Source organism: Trachypithecus francoisi, unplaced genomic scaffold, assembly GCF_009764315.1.
Source record: "Trachypithecus francoisi isolate TF-2019V2 unplaced genomic scaffold, Tfra_2.0 Lachesis_group5, whole genome shotgun sequence".
NCBI classification, from domain to species: Eukaryota; Metazoa; Chordata; class Mammalia; order Primates; family Cercopithecidae; genus Trachypithecus; species Trachypithecus francoisi.
In genome coordinates, this window is record NW_022681470.1 from 35,444,538 (window position 1) to 35,459,600 (window position 15,063).

General features: G+C 42.2%; 1 protein-coding gene and 1 pseudogene across 2 annotated transcripts in view; one reads left to right on the forward strand and one right to left on the reverse strand.

The window, feature by feature from the left end:
• Positions 1-12,000: 12,000 nt before the first annotated feature.
• Positions 12,001-14,944, reverse strand: LOC117076759 (annotated as a pseudogene).
• The window catches only part of RALGPS2 (Ral GEF with PH domain and SH3 binding motif 2), a 187,337-nt gene continuing 186,056 nt past the window's right edge, over positions 13,783-15,063 (forward strand). Inside the window, exon 1 of one of the 2 annotated variants that reach the window (XM_033200593.1) lies at positions 13,783-14,049. The gene's annotated coding sequence lies outside the window, so the exon portion shown is untranslated. The remainder of the gene's footprint in view (positions 14,050-15,063) is intronic. The other variant, XM_033200592.1, reaches the window with a different exon arrangement.

Here is a 15,063-nt window from a genome sequence, read left to right on the forward strand (position 1 = left end):
AATCTGGCTTTGTCACTCAGGCTGTAATGCAATGATGTGATCTCAGCTCACTGCAACCTCCACCTCCCAGGCTCAAAAAATTCTTCTGCCTCAGCTTCCCAGGTAGCTGAGATTACAGGTGGCTGCCACCATGCCCGGCTATTTTTTGTATTTTTAGTAAAGATGGGGTTTCATCATGTTGACCTGGCTGGTCTTGAACTCCTGACCTCAAGTGATCTGCCTGCCTCAGCCTCCCAAAGTGCCCAGCCTTAAAACACTTTTCAAAGTTGTCTTTGCTTTTGTAATATTACTTAATCCTCAGACTAAAGTTATAAAGAAGGTAAGGCAAATATTCTCATCCTAATTTTAAAGTAAAAGAAACTGGATATAGAAAGGAAGGTTGAGTTGTTTACTGTGGTTTACTGGGAGAATGATGACTAACTTCCACATCACCATGCTCCCATTATAATATTATTTCTACTGGGATAAATATTGAGAAGTATTAATAAATAAAAGATCAGTCTTTAATAAGGAGGCTGGAAAATAGTCTACATCTCAGCCCTTTGGGAAGTCAAGGCAGGAGGATTGCTTGAGCCCAGGAGTTCAAGATCAGCCTGGGCAACACAGTGACATCCTTCTGTACAAAAATTTTTCTAAATTAGCTGGGTGTGGTGGTGCGTGTCTGTAGCCCCAGCTACTCGGGAGACTGAGGTGGGAGGATCACCTGAGCCCAGCAGGTCAAGGCCGCAGTGAGCCATGATCATGCCACTGCACTGCAGCCTGAGCAACAGAGCAAGACCCCATTTGAAAGAAGGAAAGAAAGAGAAAGAAAGAAAGAACGAAGGAACGAAAGAAAGAAAGAAGGAAAGAAAGGAAAAAGAAAGAAAGACAGAAAGAAAGAAAAGAAAGAAAAAGAAAGAAAAAGAAAGAAAGAAAGAAAGAAAAAGAGGGGAGAGGGAAGGAGGGAGAGAGAGAAGAGAGGAAGGAAGGAAGGGAGAAAGGGAGGGAGGGAAGGAAAGGAGGAAAAAAGAAAGAAAAAAAAAGAAGAGGGGAGAGGGAAGGAGGGAGGGAGAGAGAGAAGAAGGGAGGAAGAGAGGAAAGAAGGGAGAAAGGGAGGGAGGGAAGGAAAGGAGGAAAAAAGAGAAAGAAAAGAGAAAGAAGAAAGGAAAGAAAGAAAGAGAAAGAAAAAGAAGGACTCTGCATCATAATTAGCTGGGTGTGGCGGTGCGCGTCTGTAGCCCCAGCTACTCAGGAGACTGAGGTGAGAGGATCACCTTAGTCCAGCAGGTCAAGGCTGCAGTGATCCATGATCATGCCACTCCACTCCAGCCTGAGCAACGGAAGGAAGGAAGGAAGGAAAGAAGGAAGGAAGGAGGGAGGGAGGGAGGGAATGGTTTGGCACAAGGAATAGAAAACTACTCGCACCAGCTTAAGAAACAGACATAGCAGACAAGCACCAGGATGTACAAGCAATAAAAGGCCAATGGGTCTGGAATTGGAAAGACAGGAATCATCTCCCATGTGGTTTCTGTCCCTCATCAGCCTTGTACCTCTCTCTGGAGACTGGCTTTCTTTCTCTGCTTACTTGTGTCTTTTCTGCCATTAATTGAGCACTACATAACCTTGTGGTTTGGCTTCTAAGGCTAACTGACTGTTTCTCAGTGACCCTTTTCCAAATTTCCGGAAGAGGCAGGAAGATTGAGCTTGGCCTAGGTCCTCCATCACCTTTGCAGGTCAGGGGAGGGATGTGTACAGGTTCACAGTCACTCAGGACCACCATTTTACTAGAGGCTATAGGTCATGGTAGAAGTGTAGGAAAAGAGGTACATGCACAATGACTATGATAAAATTGGATCACCAGTTATCAGTATTGCCATATAATTAAAAACCAAAAAGAGGACAGTATACCTTAATTGATTATAATAAGATGCCATGTTCAATTCAAGGGTATTGGTTATTATAGTTCAGGGTCTAATTTTGGGTGCTTTAACCAAAAGATCCTAAAGGCTTTAGGAATAAATCAGATGAGAGTTATAAACCTTATTTTGATTAGAGATGAATACATTTTAATGAAGATAAATGGAAGCATTAACCCTATAGATTAAAAATAGTTTTAAAAAATAGATACAAAATTAAAAAGATACAAAAGGGCAAACATTGAAAACTTAGTCTCCCTCTTACCCATGCCCCAGCCCTCAGTTCCCCTTATCGGAGGTAACCATCATTGTCAACTCAGGTGTATTTTTCTAGAAATGTGCTCTCTGTATTTAAGCACAAAGTTCCATGTCTTGCTTTTTCCAGTATGCCTTAGAAATCATGCCATGTGGGTCATCTAGAGCAACCTCATTTTTAAAACGGCTGCACAGCATTCCAGTGTATGGGTGTAATGTAATTATTTGAACAGTCTCCTATTGATGACATTAAGTATATTTAGTCTTTTACTATTACTGTCTTTGCATATACCTCTTTTTAAACACAAATGAGTTTATCTGTAGGATAAAATTCCTAGAAATGGAATTTGTAACATTTTTTTGAGAGAAATTGCCAAACTGTCCTCAGTAGAAATTTTACCAATTTCTTTCCCATCAGCAGTTTATAAAGCACTGATTTGCCTACATTCTTAGCTCAGTGTAGAGTTACAATATGGTTAGGTCTAGAGTTTTTTGTTTGTTTGTTTAGAGACAAGGTCTCACTCTGTGGCCCAGGCTGGAATGCAGTGGTGTAGTCATAGCTCACCGCAGCCTCAACCTCCCAGGCTCAAGTGATCTTCTCGCTTCGGTCTCCCAAGTGGTTGGGACCACAAGCACACGCGACCACACCTGGCTAATCTTTGTATTTTTTTGTAGAGACAGCTTCTCACTTTGTTGCCCAGGCTGGTTTCGAACTCTTGGGCTCAAGCAGTCCTCCTACCTAGGCCTCCCAAAGTGCTGGGATTACAGGCTTTGAGCCACCATGCCTGACCTAGAGTCTTTTACTCTCTGGGAAACTTCAATTTACTTTCCAACTTCCTGTTAACATCTTTATGTTAGCTATTATATTTGTAATTTGTAAGAGCCTTTTTCTGTTCTTTGATTGTAAGTTTTTCATAGCATCGTAGCCTTATTTGAATGCAATGTTAATGAATGCAATGTTGTATCTTTCCACAGATATTAAACTTAAAAAAATTTCTCTCTGTTTTTCGGAGGAGACAGGTATGTTCGGGGCTGGTGTGGGGGTGGGTGTTGGCTGGGACTGGGAGATGCTCTCTGCCTAGCATGTGAGAGACTTTCCTAAAATGTTTGGTGGTCCTTCACTGCTTGCTCATAATTAAGAGTCAGATACATCTCCTCAATCTCTCCAGTTTAAATCTCCACAGAGCAAAAGTGCATTCTCCTTTTGGGGTGGGGATGGTGTGGTAGCTTGAGGTAGGACGGAGGCTGCAACTGTTCTTTTTACAGACTTTTATCCAGTATTGTTTTTAGAGGCACTTCTCATCCCCATTTTCCTTAGTATCTGGTGTCTCCAATTCCCAAAATTTCCAAAGTTCTGCTGTGCAAATCAGCTGGCTTATTTTTGCCTTTCACCTCTATAGGCAGTGGATTTCATTTTTCTCTGCTTAACTAACTCAATTACTATTTGTCTTTTTCTCTATCTTCCAAAATTTATCATTTGTTTCCCTCTCTTCCATTCTTTTTGTTCTTTATTATAATTTTAGGGAAATTTTGGGAGGTAGCATGGATAAACATGTATATTCAATTTACCACGTATAGAAGGTGGTCAGTAAATTTGGTTTTTATCTGCCAGAAGCACTGCCTCTGTTGTGGGTATATTTCAAAATTAATAACATTGATAGGAACAAAAAGTACTGAAATATAAGTAAGTTTTTGCGGGTATTTATGTTTAGATGTAACTCAGCCCTAAAGCCCATTAGTTTTAAAGTGATTTTATTTTAGGTTCAACACTGTTAACATTTATAGTGTAATACATATCAGTATATTCGTACCAATTTTTTGAAAAATGACTAACACATCAGGCTGTTTTTATTTTTGAAGTCATGTTTTCTAACTAGAGTCGTAGTTTGAAAGTCAATTTGTAACTAATTTTATTACCACTTATACTTTCCCAAGTCTAATAATCGTAATTAATAACTACTCTGTTATATAGTGCCTTTTAGTGACAAATACAATTGCCAGCACTCAACAATGAATATCAAACCTGTATATGTTGGATTATATCATAATTAAGAAAGTCTTTCTTGCTGAGTGAAGTCTCAATGTAGTAAAAATTATACAAAATTTATTGGTTAATCTAACATAAGTACTTTAAAATGCTTATGTTACTAATTTCCAGAAGGAGTAAGAATACTTCTTTCTGGAATGTGAAACCACAGATAGAATTGCATCTCTCCAGGGAAGTAGACTCAGTGGTTATGCAGTAAGCCTTTCCCATCTGTAATGCGATAACTAACTTTATTACTGTGCTATTATGGTAGAAAATTATCTCCTGAAACATATATTTTTAATACACTTGGGTGGACAAAATGAGGAATTGGACCTAATGCCATTTTTTTTCCAATTTAACTTTCCCATTATTCTAAAAGTATTAAGATTTTGAAACTAGTTTTACTCTGCGGAGCTCTTGAATAAGTTTCTATAACAGGACTAAATTATAGAAAATACTAAACCTGTATTAGACATGTACCAGGTAGCACATGTTGGATTGCTGATTGTTAGCACAAAGCATATTATATTCAATAAGTATCTTCCAAGCCTCATTGACATCTGTGACATTGTGTTGTTAACTGATGAATACATGGGAAACGCAGTTTTATAGGGAGGCAACAGAGCATGGAGACTGTGAATTGGTCTGCTTGGATCTGATAACTAACTTTGCCATTTCCTAGCAGCATGACCTTGGACAAGTCATTTAACCTTGTCCCACTACCAAAGTGTGGCAAAAATATCTACCTTTCAAGGTTGTTGTGAGAACTAAATAAGGTGACATAGGTAAGGCATTTAATGTGTTGTGTGTCTATTGTAAATGCTCAGCAAAAATGAATCCAGGGAAAAAATCAGGGATCGTGCTTTCCAGGAATTTACAGTCTGTTGGGGGATATGAGAAGTTCACACTTTGACAAAACTGTAAGGCATTACATAATAAATTGCCAAAGTGAGACAGGATGCCAGTGAAAACCTCAACAGGAGTTTGGAGAAAGGAGATGTCAGTGTGAAATAGACGTATCAATCAGCACATCCTCTTGGAAGGAGTAGAGGTGGGTTTTAAGTCAGATCCTAAAGAAAGTCTTAGAACAGACAGAAAGGGTATGGAAAAGGTGCACTGGAGTGAAATGACAGGAGTAGAAGGGTATTTGGTGATCAGAGAATAAGTGTTCGCTTATTGAATACATAAAAGAATGGTTTGGCTAGTGTGTAGAGTGGTGATGAGGTGAATTAGTAGGGGAGACTGGGCTTACGTTAGTCCCTAGATATCACCTTACTAAATCAAAAGCAACAGCTGGGGATTTTTGAATTGGGAAGTGAGGGGGATGAGGAAGACGTGTGACACAATGAAAATAGTGGTGTAGGAAAATGTGTGTGAAAAGAAAGGTGTGAGGAGTAGCTAAATCTAAGATATCAGTTAGAATTACCTTTCTACACATGTGGTTGGTGCTAATAATTGCAGTAAAATTTTTTTACAAGAATCAGGACTAAATGGATACATGACGAAGGAGAGAAAAAGAGTTAAAGGTCATTTTTTTTTTTTTTTTTTTTGAGGCGGAGTCTCGCTCTGTCGCCCGGACTGGAGTGCAGTGGCCAGATCTCAGCTCACTGCAAGCTCCGCCTCCTGGGTTTCCGCCATTCTCCTGCCTCAGCCTCCCAAGTAGCTGGGACTACAGGCGCCCGCCACCTCGCCCGGCTAGTTTTTGTATTTTTAGTAGAGACGGGGTTTCACCGTATTAGCCAGGATGGTCTCGATCTCCTGACCTCGTGATCCGCCCGTCTCGGCCTCCCAAAGTGCTGGGATTACAGGCTTGAGCCACCGCGCCCGGCCTAAAGGTCATTTTAAAGCCTGAGAGAGAAAAGAAATAATGGAAACAGTGATGTTGGAGGGGATGATGATTAAGGAATTAAATATTTTCAGTTTAAAAAGAAAGCAACACCTTTGTTGTTTTTATAGAAGATATACATGCTTCTAGCAACAAAATCCTCCAACAACAACAAACAATAGAAATGTATAAAGTAGAAAATGAAAGTTCTCTTCTCCATCTCCCAATTCTATTATCTTGTAATAATCTGTTGTATAGCTTTCTAGGCTGATTTCTATGTACATAAAAGGAAATGAAATCATAGTATGTATATTTCTCTTCAACTTTTTTCCAATATTGGTTCATATAGAGCTATCTTTTCACTGTAAAAAAATACTGTGATTTTGTATTTACTGACTCACTTGTTGATGGACATTTATTCCAATTTTTGCTATTACAATGCTTAATGAACAGTCCTGTACGTCTCTTTGAACAGTATCACAGTATTTTTGTAAGACAAATACCTATGTGTGAAATTGCTGGGTCAAAGTTTATATACATTTATTTTTTCATTGATTTTGGCAAATTGTCCATGAAAGAGATATGCTTATTTACACTAATCAGGATATGAAAGAGTCTGTAGCCCACATCCTTGCTAGAACAAAATATTACAAATCTTATTAATTGGGCAAGCTATTAGGCAAAACAAATCTTGTTTTAATGTGCATTTCTTTGATTATTGGTAAGGATGAATAGATTTTCTTAGCCGTTACAATTTTTTCTTCTATGGTTTTTTTCAGTTTGAACCTGTAGAGGTTGAACTGATGATGAAATGTCCTAATGTAGACATCATGGGGGCAATGAGAGATGTGCTACAGAAGCCTGGGTAAGAATTACCAGTGGAGCAGTGATAGTTCAAAGAGTAGGGCCGCATATAGGTTCCTTGTATAATCATAGAAAGAAGACAATACAAAGCTATTAGGAAACGCAAAGTCAGGAAGGAGAAAAGAGAGAAAGTGATAGAAACTGGCCGTAGCAGCTTAGCAGTTGTAGAGATAGAAGTAAAATCAAGATTGTCCTCTGTCATAAGTGGTTAAGGGGCTTTGAGCAAGTCTCTTGAATCTCTGAGCCTCAGTTCCCTCATTTATAAAATGAAAAGGTGAATAAGATGCCTCTTCAATTATAAGACATCTTGTCTCTCTAATTTTAACCTGAAAGATGAGGCAATTTCATGGAGGCAGTCAATAACTTCAGAAAGCATATGGGATCTTGCAGTAAGGTGGTCATTTAAAATTATTCTGATGTTATAGTCTATGGATTGCTTACTTCTGCTGCTCCTGCTTCTTTAAAACTGTAACCTTAAATAAACCGTTCCATTTTGAACTAATTTCAAAATTATAGAAAGACTGCAAAGAATATCTACTGTTTACCCAGAGTTGCCTATTATTAACATTTTACCTTTTTATCATTTCTGTTTTCTCTCTCCCTATATATGTGTGTTTTTTTTTGTTGTTTTTTTTTTTCAGAACCATACCTACGGCCTGGCCCTTCATTCTGAAATACTTCAGTATATATTTTCTAAGAATAGAGACATAACCACAGCACAGTTACCAGTTTCAGTGACTTTAACATTGATGAAATATTTTTATCTAATCAGTCTACCATCAGTTTTCCAATTAACTGAATAGTGTCCTATATAGCATTTTCTTCTTCCTCCAGGAAAGAATCCAGTCTAGTATCTCATATTACGTTTAGCTGTCATGGCTCTTCAGCTGGAATATTTTCACAGCCTTTATCTTTTATGACAGTGACATCTTTGAAGGATACAGCACCCCTACCCCTTTTAAAAAACAAAACAAAACGTTCCTCACTTGGGATTTGTCTGGTATTTCCTCATTGGATTCCTCATTTCCTCATTAGATGCTGTGTCTTCGGGGAATCACATCTGGAGGCAAATGATGTCCATCTGTCCCTCATCAGTGATGTTAATTTTCATCACCTGGTGAGGGTTTTGTCCAATTTATCCAGTGTATAATTACTCTTTTCCTTGCAACTAGTAAGAAGTCTATGGAAAAATACTGTAAGATCATGCAAATATCTTGTTCCTCATCAACATGTCTTCCTATGTTTAGATATAAGATGGTTTTTGCCTCACCCAATCTTTGCCCTAACTGGTTGCAAAATGATGATTTGCTAACTTCAGCAATCTCTCAACACTCTACCATAAGCAAGAGTATTTCCTTTTGCTCCATTTGTTTTATCAATTAATTATTGGTATGCATTTATGAATTCCTGTTTTTAAAAAATTTTCTAACCTCTTTTAACATGCAGAATATATAAAAACAAAACTATAGAGATGAACACTCAACCAAAATCCTTTCCTTTTATTCATTAAATGTAAAGAATAATGCCTAAAAATGTTATAAAGGAAGTAGAATATAGTAATAATTCACTTATCTGGAAAAAAAGTTGTCTGGTAAATGTAATGATCCAAAATACAGAGCAAGTGGAAGGTCTTTACACTAAGTAAATGCTCCCAAAATATCAGAATTGTTTTAGACTTTTCTTATTTTATATGCTTATTTATTTATATATTTTGAGATGGAGTTTTGCTTTTGTTGCCCAGGCTGGAGTGCAGTGGCAAGATCTCGGCTGACTGCAACCTCCGCCTCTCGGGTTCAACTGATTCTCCTGCATCAGCCTCCTGAGTAGCTGGGATTACAGGCGCCCACCGCCTTGCCTGGCTAATTTTTTGTACTTTTAGTAGAGACAGGGTTTCATCATGTTGGCCAGGCTGGTCTCAAACTCCTGACCTCAGGTGATCCGCCCACCTTGGCCTCCCAAAGTGCTGGGATTACGGGCGTGACCCACCGTGCCTGGCCTTATATGCATTTTTAAACATTGGTTATTTAGTTTCCCAGCCCACTCTAACATGATAAGACAATTCAAGGGGAGGTGTGTGTGTGTGAAATGTGTGTGCAGAGCTAGTCTGTAGCAACAGGGGCAAGAACAAGAAGGCACAGCAGAAAGATCAGTTATGAGGGCCACCAAATCCATTAGACTCAGAATAATGCAGGAAGGCTGTGATTACTTAGCATATGGTGAAGAGTACCAAGTACAGTACTTGTTGGCTCCTGAAGATATCTTGGTTCTATAGCTTTTGTTTTTATCTTTACCTATTCCTGAGGCACCTCTAGGCTATCAGAAATAGGTTCAGCTATACAGTTGGCCTTCCATGTCAATGGGTTCCACATCCATAGATGGAAAATATTAGGGAAAAAAATTAAAAATAACAATGCAACAATAAAAAATAATATGTTAAAATATGGTTTAACAATGATTTACATAGCATTTACATTGTATTAGAGATTATAAGTAATCTAAAGATGATTTGAAGTATACGGGAGGATATGCATAGGTTATATGCAAATCTGCCATTTTATTTATTTATTTTTTCTGAGACAGAGTCTCCCTCTGTTGCCAGGCTGGAGTGCAATGGTGCGATCTCGGCTCACTGCAGCCTCTGCCTCCCGGGTTCAAGCGATTCTCCTGCCTCAGCCTCCCCAGTAGCTGGGACTATAGGTGCCCGCCACCACGCCCAGCTAATTTTTGTATTTTTAGTACAAGCAGAGTTTCACCATGTTGGCCAGGATGGTCTCGATTTCTTGACCTCGTGATCTGCCCGCCTCGGCCTCTCAAAGTGCTGGGATTACAGGCATGAGCCACTGCACCTGGCCTACTCTGCCATTTTATATCAGGGACTTGAACATCCATGGATTTGGGTACCCTGGAAGTTCCTGTGGATACCAAGACAACTGTACTGTGTTTTATTACTTTAAGACAGAGTTGGTGATATTTCAGGAAAAATAAATAAAAATGATTTAAATTAAATTGTTTCTAGTACTTCAAGATGAAAATCTGTTATTTAGAATATCTAATTATATCCAATCCCTTACTGCCCCCTTTCCTAATACTGTCAGATAAACAAGTCATTACTAAAACTATCTTTTTTTTTTTTTTGAGACGGAGTCTTGCTCTGTCACCCAGGCTGGAGTGCAGTGGCACAATCTTGGCTCACTGCAAGCTCTGCCTCCCAGGTTCAAGCGATTCTCCAAGTAGCTGGGACTACAGGCGCCCACCACCACGTCCAGTTAAATTTTTTTTTTTTTTGTATTTTTAGTAGAGACAGGGTTTCACTGCGTTAGCCAGGATGGTCTCAATCTCCTGACCTCGTGATCTGCCCGCCTTGGCCTCCCAAAGTGCTGGGATTACAGGCATGAGCCACTGCGCCCAGCCTACTAAAACTATCTTTAAAGTTAATATTGAAAAGCATAAGTGTGTGCAAACATTTATATACTTTCCGGCCTTTTGAAGAATTATTCTAGGAAAACATTAACGATTATTAAGCAAATAAATCCCTGCTGCTCAACACCCCACATAGAGTTGCCCCTGTGAGATGCAACTTAACTGTAAATGTAAACTGTAAAATTAACATGGTGCTCAGATTTGAACGGACTGTTGATTATCCTTGTTGTTGGTATCTGGAGACTTGTGACATATCTCTCTTGATTAGGAATTACGGCAGGCTCTCCTTCTACCATAGTGTCAGTTTTCTGGAAAATGTCTGTCTAGCCCTTGGAAGTTCCCTTACGCATCCTTTCCCTCAAGGTGAATTTTGGGAATGCTAACTTTGACTATATTTTAAATTGTGATATCGTAAACACAACCAACAAATTTCTTCAAAATGTCCAGCAACTATATATATTTGAAAAAAGAGATTAAAGGTTAGAGAAATAACAAAGGTATATATTATTACTGAAATTCTTTTGGTTGTAATAGAATTAGGTATTACTGAAAAAATAAGCTTTCTTACCATGCCAGTTTGATTTTGTTTTGACAGCTGTAATGAATTGTGTTGCTTGTTGATTGGTTTATTGCAGTGGTGGTCTCTTTGAACTGTTTGTTCTATATCTAAATTAGTTCCTTGGCTTGCCCCTTAGAAATAATTTTGATGGATTGTAATAAAACTATTGCATAATGGTGATTCCTCTGAAATGACTTTTAAGCATATTCAATTCTTATTGATTTCCGTTTTACATAATGGCATTTCTATTTTATACATTAGTACTTTTTGTTATACTAAGACTTTGCATATTTCTTGTATTTTGGCAAAAGCAATTGGAATCCATAAAGCAACGCACAGAATTTAATTGTGATAAAAGTGCTCTGGTAAAGAAAATTTGGTGTAAAAAGCCACTGCTTTCATTTATCAATGAATGGGAAGGGACACTTATTTTATAAAAGAGATTGAGGACAAACTTTTTTCTATATTTTTTTCTATTTTTTTTTGTTTTTTTGAGACGGAGTCTCCCTCTGTCGCCCAGGCTGGAGTGCAGTGGCCGGATCTCAGCTCACTGCAACCTCCGCCTTCCGGTTTTATGCCATTCTCCTGCCTCAGCCTCCCAAGTAGCTGGGACTATAGGCGCCCGCCACCTCGCCCGGCTAGTTTTTTTGTATTTTTTAGTAGAGACGGGGTTTCACCATGTTAGCTAGGATGGTCTCGATCTCCTGACCTCATCATCCGCCCGTCTTGGCCTCCCAAAGTGCTGGGATTACAGGCTTGAGCCACCGCGCCCGACCTTTTTCTATATTTTTATATACAAGTTCTTTTTTTCTTTTGAGTAGGACCCCTGTCTGTCGCCCAGGCTGGAGTACAGTGGCGCAATCTTGGCTCACTGCAACCTCTGCCTCCCGGGTTCAAGTGATTCCCCTGCCTCAGCCTCCTGAGTAGCTGGAATTACAGGCGCCAACCACCAAGCCCAGCTAATTTTTTTTTGTATTTTTAGTAGAGACCAGCTTCACCACGCTGGTCAGGCTGTTCTCAAACTCCTGACCTCAGGTGATCCGCCCGCCTCAGCCTCCCAAAGTGCTGGGATTACAAGTGTGAGCCACCACGCCCGGCCTATATACAAATTCTTAATCTTACCAAGTTCACAAATTTGAACTTAACACAATTCTTAAGGTTAATAAAAGTATTGTTTTATAAGTTATCAACGTGAGAAACAGATCTGGGCTAATTATTCAAATTCGAATTCAGTAGGCATAAGAATTTAGTATATCCATGGCCTTGCTCATGAGTCACATGGTTTTTTCTTTTCAAAGTCCAAGTGAAAACTTCACTGCTTTTACAATAAGCTGTGAAAATTATTGGCAGATGTAGGGACCCTGGCTCATTTATATCTATGAAACCCTAATTCAAGTTTCAAGTAATTGTATGACATTTAACAACATAAGAGTTCCATTCCTCAGTTTTCCTATTTCTCAAGAGCACTTAATTATGTTTGATAATGGTATGTATGGTGTATGTATTATTGTTGGCATTTAGCCAACAACATTTTCCTTAATCTCTCAGTAACACTTTTAAAAGACTAAACATTTACCCAACTCAATAACTGGAAGGGGTTTTTCCTCCAAGTGCTAATTCAGTTTGTTGTTGTTTATTTGCGACTTGAAGCAACTAACATCTACGGGAATACTTTCTGTATACATAATACATTTCCCTCCTTTTTACCAATCATCTTCCTTTTTCTTTTCTTTTTTGGACTCTTGTCATTTGAAATATTGGTGGCGGGGGAACGCTTTTTTTCTTCTTTTGATTGCTCTACTTATAGTGATTTCGTCATGATTCAAGACTTTCTTTGAAAGTAAAATGGAATAAAAATGAAACACTATGAACTTTGTTGCCTATCCTTGCTGTTTCTCTTTTTGACTTAACTTTGCGTTGGGGTGCTTTAAAGAAGAAACCCTATTTGAGAGAAGGGGGTTGAAGGGCATTCTTGCTTCCCCAACTAGAGTAAAAGGGCTATGACACAAGGCAATCAAAGGAGGAAATAAGTAGCATTCTTCAACGTTCAAGATTAACCAGTTCTGTTTAGCGGTTATTAAAGGGAGGAAAGAAACCAAATGGGAATAGTGAATTATTGGTCCTTCCATGTTTTACACTTAATGCTGGTACATAGTATTCTTTCCACATTCTACTGCACATTACCTAGAGAAAGAACTGCAGATCATCAAATAATTATCTATTTCCAAATGGTCTAATGACAGCAGATACAAAGGCGGCTCACTTAAAACCTTCCGTTAACAGTCACACTGCATCAAATGGTGCTAGTTTTAAGTAGGCCACCCATTTAGTACACTCTCTGAAACACCTTTCCGCCCAATTTCTGTCATTTGCCCCTTAAGTCAAGGGTAGGACCCTGCGTGACATCTACAAAGGCCTACTTCTAATACCTCCCGTATCTTAATGTGTGAGGATACTGATCACCATAATTTATGACCCTATCTACGGCAGTGGGGTGACTCGCCATATCTGGAGCCCCCTCATTTGTCCGCAGTGACTTCTAAAAACACCGCTGGCGTGGGCTGGATATTTGATCTTGGGGCCAAGTGCTTCCAGACTTTGGCCTTAAAGGTGAAGAGCCGGGTGCTGAAGGCCACAGACATCACCGCAGATTTCACAGAGGGCCGCGTGCCGGGAGCGGGTGGCCAGGCGGTGGCGGACGCCCCACCTGTCCATCCTCCCAACCCTTCCCGCCCCCTTCTTTGGCCGGTGGGAGCCGCTCCTTTCAGCAGGCGCCGGGCGATGGGGGTTGCGGTTGGCTGCGCGCGCTGCGGACACCGATCCCCGGCGGCAGTTGGGCTCCGCTGGGCCGAAAAGCTGCGGGCGGGAAGCGCAAGGTTAAGACCCTGACGGCTGCAGTGCTCAGGGGCCCCGCGAACGCGCTCCGTTGGTGCGCGCGCGCGCGCGCGACTCCGCCCCGCCCGCTTGGCGCGCGCCCCCGCCAGGTCCGCTCTCTTCCCCCACCCCTGGCGCGGACGGGGTGGTTCCAGCTCACTCTCCTCCCCCGAGCGGCGGCAGCGGCGGCGGCGGCTGCTGCGGGCGCTGAATGAGAGACGGTGACTGTTCGGGTCGGTGAGCGTTACTCTAGGCGGCGGCCGTGGCGGCGAAGCGTGAGGCCGGCGTCGTCTTTCCATCCTCTGAGGCGACGGTCGCGGCTGCACAGGTCGGTGGGCTCAGGCCGCGGGGCGATGCGGGGGAGGGAGGGAGGGTGGGTGCGCGGCGCCCCCCGGGCGGCGCGGGGAATGGCGGCGGCGGCGGCGCTGCGGAGTGTGGCTCTGCCGGCCGCGGGCCCCGGGGCTGCTCTCCCTGCGCGCAGGGAGGGGGTTGCGGAGCTGGGACTGAGGTAGAGGGGCGCTGGGGGGCGCGCCTCCCTCGGCCGCGGGTTCTCAGAGTCGGAGCGGTCGTGGGGTCCCCGCTTGGGGGCGCCGTCCTGAAGCGGGGGGCGCGGAGACCCCTTGAACCCGCCTCGCTCTCCCTCTGGGGTGGCGGAAGCCCCCAGCCTCCGCCCGCGCTGTTCTGACCCCCAGCGGCGCGTCAGCCTACCTTCAGGTGAGCCCGATCCCGGACCTCGGAGCCACGACCAGCAGAAGCCGGGCCACACCCCCTCCCTTGGCCCCGGCGGCTGCGCCCAGAAGCCTGGCCGCAGAGTTGGCCGCCCGCGAACCCGCGGACTCGCGGTCAGGGTGACCTGTTGCAGAGCGGCCCGCAGCCCGAGCTGCCCCGCCAGCCCCGGCCCCGGAGGGGCTGCGTCCTGCGCTGGCCTCGGGCCGGTCGCGCGGCCCGGGTGTGGGGCAGGGGCCGCAGCCTCAGGTCAGCTTGCTGTACAGCCAGGAACCGGGCTCTAGAAAAAAGGAGATTCCGAACGTATCTCATCAAACACAAGCAAAGCCGGGAGATCTGTCTGCAAATATCCGGAATTCCATTGCAGTATCGGATTCGGTAGGCTCATAAACACCGTTGCTTTGGAGGTGATTTGGGAGAAACACGAGCCATGAGCGAGGAGCTAATTTCTGGAAAATAGCCGTAAACCTGTGCGGAGCGAATTATTCCCCCCCTCAGCTCCCCCTCCCCCCAAGCTCTTTTCCTGTAGCTGTGTGTTTTGTAGACGCAGGCCAGTTTCAGTGTACGTGGGCGTGTTTGGGAAGAAGCTGCGAGCTGATAGGAGGTACCTAGTACA